We start from the raw sequence: 18,909 nt of genomic DNA on the forward strand, positions 1-18,909 counted from the left end.
CTGTGTGCAGTTCTCTTCCTTACCTTAGATGCGACTGGGTAAAATCTTCTTTACAATCTGTAGACAGGTATTTTATGAATTATGAATACATTGTCAAGTACTCTGTGCTCAAAATATGGCACAAGCGTACAGTATAAATGGCTTTGCAGTTATTTTACGCAAGGGAATGAATGAACAAATGTCATTCTAATCAGACACCATACACAATTAAAACACATTTTTGAGACAATGGATATCCACCACATGATATACTCTAGGTATGGTTACTAGATGATGATAAAGCATTTTCCCAGTCTCTTAAAACCCTAGAGGTTAGATCTTTTAGGGGTGACAGGGGCTGGTTTTCTGTACTTTTTCCTCCATCTAGGGAGCCCATATTTTGTTTGATATGAACGACCTATATAATTGTGATCTGTTATGTTACCTCTCATTTGTCACTGATTTCAACCTGATAGGTTGAAGCTTCATTTAACAAAAAAAGTATTGTTTGTAATGCCTTTAATGCCACTTCAAAAATGGAACAGCATACTCCAAGTCCCCGACGAGATCCTCCCAGTAGTTCTCAAAGAAAGTTGAAATTTACAAACTGCTAACTAAGATCATACAACCATCTCTTGAGACAGTGGTTGTACCGACAGATTGGAGAATTGCAAACGCAATACTGATCCACAAAAAGGGAGACAAAACCGAACCAGGTAACTACGGACCAATAAGCCTGACTGCAATTATATCTAAATTTATGGAAACTATAATAAGATCCAAAATGGAAAATTATGTATATGGTAACAGTATCCTGGGAGACAGTCAGCATGGTTTTAGGAAAGGGAGATTGTGTCTAAATAACCTGCTTAATTTTTTTGAGGATGCAACATCGACAATGGATAATTGCAAAGCATATGACATGGTTTATTTAGATTTCCAGAAAGCTTTTAACAAAGTCCCATATAAAAAATTAATTCTCAAACTGACTCAGTAGGGATGCAAGGAAATGCATGCACACCGATTAGGGACTGGTTAACATGTAGAAAACAGTAAGCACTGATTAGAGGAGAAACCTCAAAATGGAGCGAGTAACTAGTGGAGTACCATAGGGATCAGTATTATGTCCCCTGCTCTTCTTAATCTACATTAATGATTTAGATTCTGGTACAGTAAGCAAACTTGTTAAATGTGCAGATGACACAAAAATAGGAGGAGTGGCAAACACTGTTGCAGCAGCAAAGGTAATTCAAAATGATCTAGATAGCATTCAGAAAAGTGAAAGGTACTGCACGCAGGCAATAAAAATGTCCATTATAAATACCATATGTGTGATACTGAAATTGAAGAAGGAATCTATGAAAAAAAACTAAGAGCTTATGTTGACTCAGAAATGTCTTCATCTAGACAATGTGGGGAAGCTATAATAAAGGCCAACAAAATGATCGGATATATAGTTTAAAGTGCTTAAATCAAGGGAAGTAATGTTAAAACTTTACAATGCATTAGCAAGACCTCACCTAGAATATTGTGTTCAGTTCTGGTCACCTCACTACAAAAAGAAGATTGCTACTTTAGAAAAATGCAAAGAAGATTGACCAGAATTATTCCAGGTTTAAAAGGCATGTCATATGCAGACAGGCTAAAATAATTTAATCTATTCAGTCTTGAACAAAGAAGACTGAGCGGCGATCTGATTCAAGCATTCACATTTCTAAAAGGTATTGACAATGTCGACCCAAGGGACTTTTTCGACGTGAAAAAATAAACAATGACCAGGGGTCACAAATGGAGATTAGACAAAGGGGCATTCAGAACATAAAATAGGAGGCACTTTTTTACACAGAGAATTGTGGGAGTCTGGAACCAACTCCCTAGTAATGTTGCTGAAGCCGACACCCTGGGATCCTTAAAGAAGCTGAAAACAGAAAGTCAGCCAAGAGTGGCTTAAATCTCATCTGCTGCTACTGTGAACAATAACTTTCATTCTGAAGCAAACTTGCTTCTGCTCTTACAGACTATCATTCAAGAGGTCTGAGCCCACCACAAATTATTCTTTCCTAATGCTTGTTGGAAGACAGTGAATATTGCTTTCTCCTGATGCTTATACGAATTTAGATTCAACATTGTAGTTAAACTGTTTATCGTATTTTTATTTGCATGGTCTTTATTTTAATAGGCTTTGCATTTGTTTCATATTTTATTAATTGAGCAATGTACTATACGTTTCACAGCACAAAAACACCAACATCTTAAACATTACTTTAAAAAGAGGCATTGGATATAACGGGGGTTACAGTAGTTTTAGGAAGCAACTTTGTTGAGTAAAGGGGTCCACAGAGAACATTGCATTAGCTTTGCACTCACAAGGGTTGGGGTGGAAAATCGGCTTCAGCAACTGTTATTGGTCCGTCCCACTTCCCAGGCAGCAACCTTGCCTCCAGGGGTCAGTAGCTTGAGTCCATCTGTTGCAAAGTTTCAGCAGGTGAAAAGGGGTGATTGCCCGCTGATCTTCAAGACAAAAAAACAAATATTAGTATTGATGTGTACTATAAAAAATCTAAACAGATCAATAAGTGGATATAAACTACAAATACTATATGCAAAAAACGAGAATGAAAAATGCGGTCACATTTGTCTGGTATTTCTTCTTTTTGTATGACCTCTGCACGTTTTATCAATCTTAAACCTTGCAGCTTATCTACACAGGAAATGATTTGATAATCTCCTGTGGCAGTGTGAAAGCCCTGCAGGTGCACAGATGTGGTGAATATTGGGTGGCAGGGAGGGAGTTAAATTCCTTCCTGAAAAAAACCGTGGGAATTTGGCTGGAGCCATGAATTGAATACATAATTAAATGATTAATTAGGATGCAGCCACAAGCGTATAAAAAGGGTGATCATGGGTGTTAGATTGGAATTAGTGGTGAGAATTTATGTTGGTGTTCATGGTGAAGGTATATGTGCTATGTAAATGTATATAGGTACTTATCGTTGATGTGTAAGGGAGTTTATGTAGCCGTGTTTAGTGTCTGAAAGAAGTGGCTCAGTTTATATTATTTTTGTCTAAACTATTTGTGTTGGCCATTGTGTCTGTTTGTTTTTTCTTATTATTAAAGTGCACAAAAGCGCTTCAAAACATGCAAGTTCTGTCTCTGAATCTCACTTCCTGGTGATAACAGCCTTGCCAGTGACACTACCCTGTCACATCTCCCTTTTGTTACAGCACTGTGTACTACATATCACTAGTCACTAACTACACGCTGGAAATTCTTATTTAGTTTCCAATTAGCTAATTACTTTTCAATTTCATAATGAAAATGTTGTTGTAGAACATTTATATGTATATTTAAACAGCAATGGATTAGACCAGCAAAAATAGAAAAAAAAAAAAAAAACCTTATTCACAAAGATTTTCACAAGTGGCAGTATCTAGATTCAATGTTCATAAATATCGATCACCTTCAGCCCATTACCTAGTTTTTTTTTTTTTTCTTTAAGTTACCTACTACCATTTACTTTACTTTCATATGGGTTACTTCACCTCATACCATGCTTCAATTGTCATGGCTGCAGGAGCTGCTGCAAGTTGTCCTATCAAGCACACTGCAATACAAACAAACAGCATAGTCTATATTTTCACCTAAATCACATTACATGGACAATTTGTCCACAGTGGGAATGAATATATATATATATATATATATATATATATATATATATATATATATATATATATATATATATAATATATATATATATTAAATGATACTGCAGCTACCAATCTCTGCTCTCCAATCTCTGCTCTAACAGAGGAGTGACATCATTCACACGACAAATGCATAAGGGCGGCAGCACCTGTGTTGAAAACTGGAAGAAAATGGATGGCAAAGAAAGCTATAGAAGATGCTAAGGCTGCCCTTCGAATCGGAGAAATTATGGGGCAAGTTCAGCATGGAAAAGGAGATTTTGGTCTCAGTTCAGCTCCTCCTATATATCACAAGACAACCAAGGCTCAACGGAGGAAGCTGGTAGTCAATGAGGTGCAAAAGCAGAAGGAGAGGATCAGGTGTGTAAGGCCGTTTCCCAGGTCAAGCGGGAGAATGGATGAGATGGGAGAGTGTGGAATAACGCAAGATCGGCTGGCAAGACCTATGGACAATGGAACAGAGCAGGATCAGTTTCCTCATCAGATCAACATATGATGTTCTCCCATCACCACAGAACCTAAACCTCTGGGTGGGTGAGGATCCCTCATGTCCTTTGTGTTCATCACCTGCAACATTAAAGCACATTTTGACAGGATGTAAGGTGGATCTTAGCCAAGGACGGTTTACTTGGTGCACTGGGAGAGATCACTCAGAGGAAAGAAGAGGGCAAAAGATTTCGTTTTTCTTTTCGATGAGTATACGTTAGTACGTGGAAGAAGGTCAATGTGTTCGACGCCACAAACTCTTGAGCCAGAGTACCAGTGGCAGAGAAAGAAGCCAATTCGGAATCTGACTTGGACAAAGAAGATGGGATGACAGTCTTAAAAGATGATGCAACTAGAGCTTACTTTTACACTGAATCTCCTCATTAAGAAATTTTGGAATGTTGTAAAAATCTGCTGATGCTCCCCAACAAAAAAATGAAAAGTTTCTTCTGAAACATGTGATGACAGACACAGGGAATGACTTGGCATGTTGGAAAGGTTCTATTACGCATCCAAAAAGCTCTTATCGAACACTGTATCTGCCCTTCAGTCGATTAAGTTTGCCGTAGAGATGCAAATCTCCTATCCACCGATACATTACTGAAATTCATGTTGCATCAACTGGAATCACAAACATCGCCTGCAAAGCAGTGAAAACAAGAATCTCTGAACGGCATTCAAATCTATCTGGTGTACAGCAGTATTTACACAACCCATCTAAGCTTGAAGACGACAGTGATGCAGACCTGTTTTCTTCACTTTCTACTGGTATGAAAGGTACGAAAGATCAGGTATGAAAGATAGTATTCAGTTCCATAGGTTAGATTTTTTTTACCACAGAAAATGCAACGAATAAACGCTATAATGTGAAGAGCCCTTAAGGACATTCCCTTTCAATTCTAAGATGACCAACAACCAATACTTTTGGGAAAGTATATCAAAGCCATCGTGACAGAGTGTGAGCGGAGACAGCAGACGATCTACATCTCGCTACTGCCAAACTAATGTTTGTGGTACAAGCGTGCAACCTCAAGGACCCTCCTGGGCCATCTGGGGGCCACAAGGAGAACTGCTGCTTCTCTCTCTGGACCTTCTCTAAAAAGGCCTGAGACTGAGTTGGAACCTGCTTTGGAGGCTGCCTAGGGCGGTGTTGGAACTGCCTCCCAGAGCATTGTAGCGCTGGGACCCCATGACCGGTGTTTCCTCATCCTTGTGGGTGGCCTTGGTTATTAGCTGCCATGGAAGTCTAAAGGCAATGCCTGAGTTCGCAAATGATATGCTGGAGCCTGTGCACAGGGTATGCTCTGCGAATGGCTTTAAGGCAGATGGGGGATCTGAGGCACAGAGGCACCGAGGGCATTGAAGCCACCGATGTAGGGAGCATCTGAGTACTGAAGGCGCTGAGGCACAGAGGTTCTAGGGCACAGAGACACCGAGGGCGCAAGCACTGAGGGAACTGGGCTGGGTGTGTAGTCTGGACCGCGTGCGGTCACACAGCCGGGGCAGCACACAGCTTGCAGTGGTGTGGAGCACAGCCTACAGACAGTTCTGGTCTGGACCGCATGCAGTCACACAAGAGGAGCAGAGTGTAGCTTACAGCAGAGGGGAGCACATTCTTACAGACAGTAAGAAGTAAGAAAAAAGAAAGACTTTTTTTCTTTTAAGACGCAACGCACCACGGTGGGTGGGTCAATGTATCCATGGAGTCTACTCGACAGTGGACAGTGGGGCTAGTAGAACTAGACCCAGTAGAGGAAACACATTTTTTTTTTGTTCGTTTTTTAAACTGCGAAGACAGTGGGGGAAAAAAACACTCACACTGCAGAAGCTGAAGGGGTAGGAATTTTTTTTCTTTTTTTTTTGGACCGCACACACTGAGTGGGTGGGCTGAGTCAATCCAGTGGCGTCAACTCAACAGTGGGTGTGGCAGAGTTGGGTCCCAGTGGAGGAATCATGCATCTTGCTTCTCTTTCTCTTTTTTTGTGCTGCAAATAGCAAAAGAAAAGGACAACACAAAACAGGACCACAGTAGAGTTAAGAAAGCACACTACAGTCATGGGGCAATGTAGGCTGTTGAAAAGAATAGATTAAACAGAGTGCAGTTGTGCAGCGTTTATAGCTCAGTCTTCAGAAGCCGAGTTTCTGATTCCAGGGAAGTGGCAAGCTGACTTCCAGTAATAAAATTACATGGGAAATCCAGAAACCTTTCACACAGATTCAATCACAGCAACTGGAGAGGTTAGTAAAGCGAAAATGATTTCCACGGAATGATTACTTAATCCCTTGGTAGGCGTGACAGAGGATGTCACTCCCCAGAGGGGCCTATCAGCAGCTCTGACATAAAATGCTCAGTAAATACCTGTCCTGTGGCAGGCATATATTGAAAGTATTGGTTGTTGGTCATCTTCTCTTTCAGGGAACTGGGGTTACATCTGTAACCTATTGTCAAACAATTTAATCGATTAGGCAATCAACTGGGATCAACAACACTACAGAGCAGCCCCCCTACAAACCAAACACAAGAACAATAATATGTTACCAACTAAACAAACAAACACTAGAAAATAAATAAACTTATGAACAGTACCAACATTAAACAATTTTAAAATACATTAAATAAATAAATATAACATAATGTGAACATACTTTTATTAAAACCACCACATGCCACAAACCACACCTGGATACAAGTCTAACAGTCACCCATCATATATTTGAAAATGTTAGGTGCTCTATTTGTTTATGTACAGCTTTGGTGCTGCCCTTAGCAAGTGCATTGTTTTTGAGTGTGGAGGATGATTAAACAATTGCTAAATAACATGTATTCATGTATGTGTCACAGACAGTATTTCCTTTTCTGTTTTTAGGTTTCAAAAATCCTTATTTACATGTGAAAATTAAGCTAGGGTGACTGTAGTAACTGATGACCACACAATGCTTCAGGTTGGCTAAATCTATACTTGCCTAAACATTACATTATTTGTGCTCTTCAGTATCCAAACATCAATATAGAAGTGACACTCTATAGAAGTAAATACTCTAGGGAGCTTGTTAAAATGGCAATGGATGCTAAAAAGCATTGTGCATTTCTGTTATACATCATTGTGAGCCTAAAGCATGCAACATTAAATCTGACCTCTTTAAATAAAAAACTAAAATATATGTTGTTGCTTAAAAAATAAAAAAAGTAAACAAGAAGAAAAAAAAAATGCCAATACTAGAGGGCAAAACTGCAACAGTGGAACCTAACATTTGAAAATCTGCAGTGACTCACCTCACTGAAGGTTATTTCAGTTGTGGTTATCAGATGAATTGTCAGGGGAAACTGAGAAGACAAAGTGGGGAGAACAAAAGGACAGAAATAAAAACTGTTTTATTTAGTAATAGTGAGGATGGGCAAAAAAAGAGGGTGTGCTTATTATGCATTAATGTAATGCCTTGAGTGTCCTCATGTGGCTTATGTCTGTCCCATAATAGATGTCAAATGAAAACACTTCTGATATTCTCATGGTCCACAGGAAACTCTCCGTTAGCATACACCCTTCTCCAGTATTTTTACTGCTTAAACACTTTGATCAATGTCATACGTTCAACTTTTCCAAATCCTCCCTCTCAATTTATCTAAAACATCCTAATTAGAAACCATGAGGGAACATAGGAGAAAAAAAAAATAGTAGGTGCCTGTAACAGGGCGAGGAGCCCTGTACATAATTGTGATTTTTTTTATTTTTAGAAGGAGGTCTCCCCCTCCGCCCCTGTGTCTCATTTGTGTTATTTTGTATTTGTGTTTTATGATTTATGTATTATTATATAGGACAAGCAAGGTGTTTTGTTATTGTTTATTTGTGTATTTATTAAATATATGACGGCGAAAAGCTGTAGTTTGTTTTGGATTTGGCAGCGTGGATGGGAAAGCCCCATCCACACAAAAACCTTGTGCAGAAGTTGACCATTGTTGCTAATTGGGAGGTGGTCACCTGCATAAAAGTCTGTAGCTTTCTGTGCTCTGTGTGGGTGTTCGGAAGAGTGAATGAGAGCGAGAGAGGAGAGTAAAAATAAAGATAAAAATAAGTAGGAAGAGTGAAGACTACTGATCGTATTGTTTAGTGTTCGAGATTTGTTTTTGTTTGACTTTTATTTTCTCTCTGTGAGCATAGTGTTTTTGTTAAACCTTTTGTTTTGTTTTTCTGTTTAAAAATAAACGGCGCAAGAGCCATTGCACCATACCTGCAGTGTCAGTGTTTTTGTTCCTGCTTCCGGCCTGATGTCACCACTCTACCAACCCTGTCACACGTGGTGATAGCAGTGGGATCACCAGCGCCTCCTTCACGTCATGCCAGAAGCAATACATCTACAACACAGATTCTGAAAATAGTGTGTTTATTTTATGTTTTTTGCACAACAAAATTGGGAATATTACCATAAATGTAGTACCACTTGCAAACATCTCAAATGGCCCACAATAAGTAACCTATACATGTGTCCATTGGTACACCTGTCATTCTGTAACATTTTTGCTTTTGTTGATTTTTTAAATTTTAGTTTTGTTTAAAGAATTTGAAAATATTGTCTGGTTTCACAGACCGGGAGTAGCATTAGTGATAATTGGGGTAAGTGAAATCAGCTGTATATGTTAAAAGCTTTGTGCGCTTGGTTTTAAATCCTATACCAAGCTGTAACTTTGGGTACCTCTGCCAAGTGACTCTTCTGACAGAGCACACTCAGTAGTACACGTGAACAGAGACATGTTTTCTTTCTGTCAGGGAGCCACGGACGTAACTCCAGCTGCCTGGTGCAGTGATTTTAGATGTACTTGCCTGAAGTTAGCTGCGGGCCAACTGCAAACTGGAATATGAAGACATGTACATGTCCCTGGGCTATATACTGTTGATTCTATACCACAGAAAGTAAAAAAAAAGAAAAAAGAAAAAAAAAAACAATTAATTTTTCTGCTACTGAAGATAAGAAGTGTAGGTTGTTTTAGCAGATTTATTTTTATTTGTACAGAACTTAAAAAGAAGAAACATATATATTTTTTGTTAACAAAGAAACAAAGTTTTTAGCTATGCATTACAATAATAATATTATAATATGACTATATGGTACAGCTTTAAATAAGTGTTTAATATGAATCCACAGTGGCTTAACAATTCAGTGTATACATTATTGGTTGTTCTCCTTTTTTATCCTCATTTTCCTCCCCCAACTGCCCCATCTAGTATGGTGCAAAATATAGTCAGACAGGCTTATGATTTAATACAATTATAAAATCCTACAATACTTCTGCCCTACTGGCAAGCCACTTATGTAGACTGTGAACAATGAGAAGCAAAATTAGGCTAAGCTGAGATGGGTCTCTAGAAGTGTATAACATAGATGTGGCTGGTGAAAAAAGTGAATGTTCTCAGCTTGAGTTCAGAAGCATGGAAGAGCATCAGAGCTAATTGCCATTGAATCAGTCCAATAGTCGTAACCAGTGCTTCATCGAACACATTACTCACCAGTAGATAGTTGGTTACAATAACACTAAAAAACAAATTGAGGAATCATTACAAACATTGTATTATTCTTTAACAAAATATGTCATTTGTTACCAGGCTCACTGAATATATTTTCAACAGTAAAATGTAGTCCAAAAGTAGTTTTGCTCACCTCAGTGTGGTTTATTTTGTAGTGTGACATTTTTAAGTAATACATACAAAGTAAAATATTTGTAAACAACACAGCACTAGCGTAACACTTATTTGAGTACTGTATATTTTATATTTTCTGAAATAATATATATGGGGCTTAAAATATAAGGACGCTTATATTCTAACAAATGATAATATAAACATGCAATTGAATTTGCATAGTATCCATTAAACCATTACATCTTGTAAATGTGCATTGTTCAAGCTGTTCAAACCACATTTATTATGAAAACAAAATGCAGAAACCAGTGTCTGTGGGTAGAATAAAGAACACATTTGTCAACTAGACATTTTGCATTGGTTGTAAGCACTGTACCAATACACTGTATTTTGTGAGCAGATGATTATATTTCATTTTAAACCATACTCTTGTTACATTACTGTTATTATTTTATATTCATATTCATTTATATTTATATACTGGTACTTTATACTGTGAGTACTTGGGATGTGATACATACAACATTTTTAACATTTTAATTTATTTAGGACAACATCAACTGCACTATCAGGTAACAATCAAACATAAACAAGTCAACGTGTTTCAGAAGCAGATATTGCATTAATAGTTATTAAAAGGCATTTAGAGAAATCATTTTATGAATCACTTGCCAAATATTTTACGCATATCTCTGCAACTGTGTCTTTCTATTTAGCAAGTTAGATCACTTTTAGCATGTTGTGAAAACCCTTATAAATATGTAGGAGTCAGGACCCAGTTGCATTCTTTCCATTGTGTATGACTCAATTTAATTGCAAAGTAAAAAATTTTGTTTACACAAAATAATATGGGCATACATGTGTGGTGACAGATAATAAAGCTCACTGCTTGGCACTGGGGTCATGCATTCCAGCTCATTGTGCCACAGTCATGCTCCATAGTACATCATTAGCTTTACTGGGCTAAACAACTTAACTATCACCACATATTCATTTAAAGCTTCAACACCAATACCCTGACTTTTTATCAAACAGTGAAAGACTTAAGCAAAACATATCCCCCATACACTTACATAACTCTGTACTTATGTAGTATTTTCCCTCTTTATTAGTTTTCTTTGCAAATGTTTCAGATTCTACAGTTCTGAGATTAAAGTGCAACCTTTTCCACCCCGAATGCAGTGCTCAGTTGATTACAGTAAATAAAAGTAGTAAACAGGTATTGGAACATAATCAGGATGCAGTGGTGTCTATTTAAAACTTAAACTGTGACAGATCAAAATTCCAGCATTGCAATATTTAAAATAGGATCCTCCCTAGTGTTTATATACAAATAGAAATGTATTAATTACATTCACTAAAGAGACTTGAGCGCATTATTAGATATCCAATTTTCTAATCTATAGTAAACAAATGACCTATTTTAATGATGTAAACTATTACAGTATTTAGATTTAGTATTTGCCATTTCGATCAATTGAAAGACCATAGGGTGTCATAATACATGCAATAAAAATGATTACAAGAGAGGGGAAACAGGACTGTACAAATGGTAACATGGTAACATAGCAACAAATGGGTAGCTGTAGTACATATTATCTCTTATTTAAAGCTGTGAGCCAAGGTAATTGAATCTCAAGTCAATTTGGAAAGCTCTGTCACAGCAACAGCATACAATGTTAACTGACTGCCTGCCACCCCAAAATAAGTTTCTGGTGTGTAGGCATGTTACTATAGCAAGGAAAGTATTTCACTCTGCATATTTTCAATTGCACAACAATTGCTACCAAACATATGGACCCCAACAGTACTTCCATATGCAACTGTAGTGATTTAATTACAAGATATTCATCTTTCAATTGCACACCCAGTGTAATGGACATTAATGTGACAACTATCATGACTGAAAACACCAAGGAGGAAAAAATTATTTCTGACTGTTTTCATTGTGTTTCCCCCATTTATTTTCATTAAGAAACAACAGCAGTCCTGTCATTTCCCAGAACAATGCAACCATAAGTCCAATCTCACGTTATTTAAAGGCAAGTGTATTGATTATCTTAGGTCACATTACAACATTAACAGTGATGCAGTATCTACTTTTCATTTGACAAATAGCAAGAATGCATATCGAGTTAACATTTAGGCTTTATAGACGTCCTAATATAGAAGGACCTTATATGGATAACTCATATTTCTGAATCTGCCTCCATCGTCACTATTTTAAAATGAACTGCTTATATGGGTTGTATAGACTTATTGTAAGTATGCAACCTCCTCTTAGGGAATTTTGTAGAACACATTGCAGATCTTCTCAAGGGAAAGCCTCTGGCATAATTTATCAGAAACAGATCATTTTGGTTTGCTATTCACTGTGCTGTTAAGGCTGAATGAACTACATTGTCTATATCCTGTTGAGATGATTGGTGACTTTATTCACAAACAGAAACTTTTTGCAGTCAAAATAATTAATACAAACCATCAGGCCACAATTTATCAAACGAAAAAATATAAAAAATAGTCATTACCCACACGTATAACTTCAAAACACATAAATTCACTATCTACTGTATATACAGGTAATGTATTTATGAAACAGATGGAAATGCAACTTGAAGACTGGCATTTGTTCAATCTGAACTTCTCTACTTAATTAAAATAAGGCAACATGCATACATACCAACAGACGCTATATGGTCGGTACAGTCCTGATTTCCTAGCAAATGTCCTGTGTCCCAATGCATAGAAACACAGTCCCAATATTTATCCTTAGAAATTCTTCACAGCTTTAGGGCATTCGCTCTCACACCCGTGCCCATACTGTTTTTTTATTTATTTCTCTCTTTAGCTGCTGCTGTCCCTCATGCACTGCGTGGCAGGAATTGTGTTCACATGACCAGATCTCAGTTTGTTGACACATGTCATATCCAGCATATTGTTTCTTCACTGCTGGGGCAGTATGATTTGATGTGCATGATATGAGTAAAATATGGGAGCGAATGGAACGCAAAGGATTGGAGTTAGTTACGCTCTATAAATTATATTCACTTGGTTGCAAAAATATATGTTGGTCATAATATAGTAGAACTGAAAATACCTACATCACAAAGATGATGATTACTGGTATATTTGTTTACACTCAGTACAACCCCTAGGTATATAATTAATTATTAAACATGGTAGCTATTTTGCTACTATCCATGGTCAGAAACTAAATTAATGAATTGTTTTAGTTTTTTGTTTTGTTTTGTTCTACAGCTTTCATTTAGACCACAGCTTGTGATAGTTAGACTGAGAGCTTGATCAAGACTGTCAATCACTCTGTGGATTGAGGGGAAAAGCCCAAAAGGGAGTTATTTTTCTGTGAAATTATTCAGTCCTGAATCTTCTGAAGATTACATCTTCTCTTGACTGGTAGCTGGAAGTATACAAAATATATACAAGCGCTTTTGTGAAAAGTTGTTCTCCCTGAAGCACAGAGACTGTTTTCTCACATTCCTTTGCACAATTATTTTTCTCCATTCAAGGCAATCATTTGTTTTAGCTAGGAGCGGTATGTTTCATAGGAAATTCATCAATATGCATTAACTAATTGTTTTCTTTCTTTCGCAAGGAATTTAATCACAAAGTCAACTATTGTTTTCTCTCTGACTTTTCCATTAGTTATTCTAAATTGGAAAACAAGTGATTATTGGACAGCAAGGGGGAAAGAAGAAAAGAAAACCTGCCCTCCCCAACTGAAATGAAATATGCAATAATATGTGTTCAGCCAGATTGATACACTTAAGGACTGTATGTAACACCCTCAATTGTATCAGGTGGTGGAGACAAATAAATGAAGTAGCTGGAGACTTAAATGTCCAAGGCACAATTAAATTGTATTCTGCACATCTGAAACATGTGAATAAAGAGTAGGTAAGAACATAAGAACATAAGAAAGTTTACAAACGAGAGGAGGCCATTCGGCCTATCTTGCTCATTTGGTTGTTAGTAGCTTATTGATCCCAAAATCTCATCAAGCAGCTTCTTGAAGAATCCCAGGGTGTCAGCTTCAACAACATTACTGGGGAGTTGATTCCAGACCCTCACAATTCTCTGTGTAAAAAAGTGCCTTCTATTTTCTGTTCTGAATGCCCCTTTGTCTAATCTCCATTTGTGACCCCTGGTCCTTGTTTCTTTTTTCAGGCTGAAAAAGTCCCTTGGGTCAACACTGTCAATACCTTTTAGAATTTTGAATGCTTGAATTAGGTCGCCAAGTAGTCTTCTTTGTTCAAGACTGAACAGATTCAATTCTTTTAGCCTGTCTGCATATGACATGCCTTTTAAGCCCAGAATAATTCTGGTCGCTCTTCTTTGCACTCTTTCTAGAGCAGCAATATCTTTTTTATAACGAGGTGACCAGAACTGCACACAATATTCAAGATGAGGTCTTACTAGTGCATTGTACAGTTTTAACATTACTTCCCTTGATTTAAATTCAACACTTTTCACAATGTATCCGAGCATCTTGTTAGCCTTTTTTTATAGCTTCCCCACATTGTCTAGATGAAGACATTTCTGAGTCAACAAAAACTCCTAGGTCTTTTTCATAGATTCCTTCTCCAATTTCAGTATCTCCCATATGATATTTATAATGTACATTTTTATTTCCTGCGTGCAGTACCTTACACTTTTCTCTATTAAATGTAATTTGCCATGCGTCTGCCCAGTTCTGAATCTTGTCTAGATCATTTTGAATGACCTTTGCTGCTGCAACAGTGTTTTGCCACTCCTCCTACTTTTGTGTCGTCTGCAAATTTAACAAGTTTGCTTACTATACCAAAATCTAAATCATTAATGTAGATTAGGAATAGCAGAGGACCTAATACTGATCCCTATGGTACACCACTGGTTACCACACTCCATTCTGAGGTTTTTCCTCTAATAAGTACTTTATGTTTTCTACATGTTAACCACTCCCTAATCCATGTACATGTATTTCCTTGAATCCCAAATGCATTCAGTTTGAGAATTAATCTTTTGTGCGGGACTTTGTCAAAAGCTTTCTGGAAATCTAAATAAACCATGTCATATGCTTTGCAATTATCCATTATCGATGTTGCATCCTCAAAAAAATCAAGCAAGTTAGTTAGACACGAGCTCCCTTTCCTAAAACCATGTTGACTGTCTCTCAGGACCCTGTTACCATATAGGTAATTTTCCATTTTGGATCTTATTATAGTTTCCATAAGTTTGCATATAATAGAAGTCAGGCTTACTGGTCTGTAGTTACCTGGTTCAGTTTTGTTTCCCTTTTTGTGGATCGGTATTACGTTTGCAATTTTCCAGTCTGGTAGGTTAGTGCAGTGTGTATGCAGCCTGCTGTCTCCTCAGCCAATGTCAATCAGCAATCACAGAGTCTTCTTAAGTGCCCTTTATAGTATATTCACTTTTTTTTTTTTACTAATTAAACAATTTCAAGGCAACTTACATTGCAAAATAAACAACTCCACGTCATTGTTCACTAAGCAAATGTAAGTAATCATTCATGCATAACTATTGTATTGTCATTAAGTGAATACTGCCCTCTATGACTGTCAATCTACAGTTGCCGTTTGTTGTCATGCAACTAAAATAGTGGCATAAGTATGGCAAAGTGGCGGCTGCAATGTGTACATCAACACAACTACCGTTATCCCTCTGCTGTAATGCAGTGAATCCATAACTAATTCCCCAAACTCTTTCCCCAATGATACACAGGCATTATACAAAGCATTTCATCCTGTTCTCTCTATCATAGTTTATCTTCCCACTCTATGTGCTGAACCGCAGTCAACTTTACAAAATAAACCCTGCTACCTAATACTTGCAACTGTTTACAGATTAATCTTATGGGAGGAGGTCATATCAATAAAGTTTGTTACCCGTGGTCTAGAAAGTGTTTTCTCATGGCCTCCAGGCTCTGATGGACACTGTTGTCACTCAGAACCTGGGTGTTTCTGCTCTTTGTGATTAACAAGTTCTCCCAGAGTCAATGTGAAACATTCCCCAGGTCTCCCTTGTAGTTGTGGAGACCTACTGACTCCAGCGGCTTGGTCTTCCAGCAACGCTTCTATTCCTGCCCCTACACCGCAATCCTCACTGATAGTGTGCTGCTGCCTGCCTGACACCTGGTGGAGCTGGGATACATGTGTCATTAATTCTCTCCTTACTACCAATGGCTTACCTAGAGTTTCATACCTCAACATCCTCAGGGGTTGCTTTGGCATTTAAGCCTAGAGTATGTGGCTGCATTCTCTGCTTCCTCTGTCCTGGTTCCTTCCTCCATCCTCTATCTCCTGCAGGTTTTCTAGACCCATCTCCATTCTGCTTCCGACTCCACCTGCCACTCATTGTGTGATGGTGTTGGCAATGGATTCCATTGCAGTCTTGCTGCTTGTTGCCGGGGTGGTAATGTGAACACTTCCACATCCAATTTGAGCACTAGAGCAGCCGGTCACTTAAACACTTACCACACTGTCCCACCCTCAAGGGACTCGTCCTCATTCTCACTGTCTGAGCCCACTGTTCTGTCCTCGGACGACATAGATCTGGTCCTCCCAGTATGGATTTTACTAGGGCCTTCTCTCTCACATACATTCCTGCCACATATGTCTTCCGATCATACAACCTTTCTCCAGGCAGCCTCCTTTGCCATGTACCTGTTGACTATGTAATAGGCTTCCTTCACATGGGTCTTCCAGTTCTCAACGTAGTATGACCCCACTCTGCTGGTGCCGCCTAGCCCAAACAGCTTGTCTATTGAGAGCTGAGGTGGCCTCCCGTACAGCAGTTAGAAGGGTGAGAACCCTGTTGTTTCATTTTGGTTGCAGTTGTACACATGGATGACTCTGGGCAACGAGGTCTCCCAGTCACGTTTCTCTTCCTCTGTTTGGGTCCTCAGCATCCCGAGCAGCGTTCGATTAAACTGCTCCACCTGGCCGTTACCTTGGTGGTGGTATGTCATGATGTGAGAGCACTTGATGCACTACACTTTAGCTGGGCCATAAGCTGAGTGTCGAACTTACGGCCCATATCATGGTGGATGCGTGTGGGAAACCCGAACTTTAGAGCAAAGTCATTAAAAAATCTTGCTGGCCACTGTCTTGGCCGACTTGTTGGTGGTTGCATAGGCCTGGACAAAGTGTGTGTTATGGTTCATCACCACAGGTATATATTTGTATATATTTGTATCACAATTTCAAGGCAACTTACATTGCAAAATAAACAACTCCACAGCATTGCTCACTAAGCAAATGTAAGTAATCATTCAGGCCAGAAGAACCGTACTCGGATGAGTCTCAATGTCCTTTCACTCTTTGGATGGCCCATGGTTTTATGGAGTTCTCTATACCTGAGGAGAAGACTTGCACCTGCTGGGCAGCACAAGCTGGCTCCAGTGGGTGGATTTATGGAAGAACAGACTGTCCTCATTGAATGTTACTGTGGCCACTCTCCCAACAATGTCCTCACCTCCCTGCTCTCCTGTTTTTCAGCTGCCATGTTTGATCTCTCCTAACGGATTTTATACTTCTGCACTCAGCCAATTGGGATTGGCTGGTGGCTCGTCCGGCACCTCATGAGATATATTGGCCCTTAAGGCCATTGCAATCAGGAGTGGGGATGCTTCTTCTCTCTCACTAGAGGCTCTCTCAAACATGGCCCCAATCACCTCCCTACTCAGTCTGCCATGCACGACAAAACCCTCAAAATCCCATAATATGTGAGGCATTGGTGCAGCCGGGGTGGTACTTGACAGCAAAGTTAAAGCCAACTGTGCCACCAACCTCTGGCCTGTGGTGTTTAGCTTAGCAGTGGTGAGTAAATAAGTGAGCGGGTTATTGTCTGTATAGTCTGTAAAGGGGGGGGGTGGGGGGGTATAGATAGTCCCAGAACCGCTCACATATGGCCCACTTCAGCGGTAGGAACTCCAACTTCCCCTAGTGAAGGCTGTACTTATTCTCAGCAGGTGTGAGGGTTCTCGACCCATAGGTGAGTTTCCCATCCTGACGCTGGTATAACTCTGCTCCCAGGCCTTCCTGCAAGGTAGCACAGTGAATGACTAACGGCTTGTCAAAATCCAGGTAACTTAGCACAGGGGATTTGTGGTAAAGTGATTTGTAGTGTGCAAGTGTAGTTGGTGCAGTGCTCAGGAATAACACAAACAAGACAGTAAAAGTTCAATTAAACAACTCCCTTAATTGGTTGGGTTGTGTGGCAACAAAACTTAAATAATAAGCACGGACACTACACAGCAATGTGTATCGCTCTGCAAAACAAAGGTTTCAATCCTGAATAATAAAACACTAATAATTAACACACAACAGAGATATGGTCACTTCTGATAGTGAGTGCTCTTGTGCAGGTGTGGAGAAAGATAAACAGTTCATGAAACAGTGTTGTAGTGTAGTCCAGGTTTAGTGCTGGCTTATAGCTACACCTCCCTGACTCTTGGTATTCACAGCAGAGACAGAGGGTGCTGTCCTTCTGGACACATACAATCAGAGAGGAGTAATTCGACCTGGGCTGTGCAATTCATCCCCAGCTCAGGAGATCCTGCAAATCCTCCTTCACTTCTTGATGTCACTGCTGGCCCTTTCACAGTGGCCCCACTCCATTTCCCTGTGGCTGGCCGCACCTTCTGCATCCCTGGGACAGATGTTCTGCTTGACTGCATCTAAATCAATAGTCAGCCACCTGTTCCGTGCCGGCCTCCCGACACGCCTGACAACCTTGTGATGACTGCTTCCTTCTTCCTCCTGGTGCAGTGTTGTTTCTCATCACTGCCACCAGCATCTGCCAGATCTGCATCATCCCGATCCTCAGCTGTTGTACCATCACCTAGGTATTCCTCTGAGCCATTGGTTTTCCCCAAACCTTCTCCACACTGGGTGGCCCGCTGGAAGATAGTGACTCTCCTTGTGCAGGTTTCTCTCCCTCAGGCTCCCTCTTTTCCTCAGCCTATAGCTCCGTCACTTGAGCAGCCAGGTTGGATGCTTCACTGGTTTTCTCAGTCAGGACTTCATCATCCAGGTAGGGCTTCAGCATGAACTTGATAGCCCTGTACTGATCATCCTCAGGATTT

Source organism: Polyodon spathula, chromosome 6 (assembly GCF_017654505.1).
Source record: "Polyodon spathula isolate WHYD16114869_AA chromosome 6, ASM1765450v1, whole genome shotgun sequence".
Taxonomy (NCBI): Eukaryota; Metazoa; Chordata; class Actinopteri; order Acipenseriformes; family Polyodontidae; genus Polyodon; species Polyodon spathula.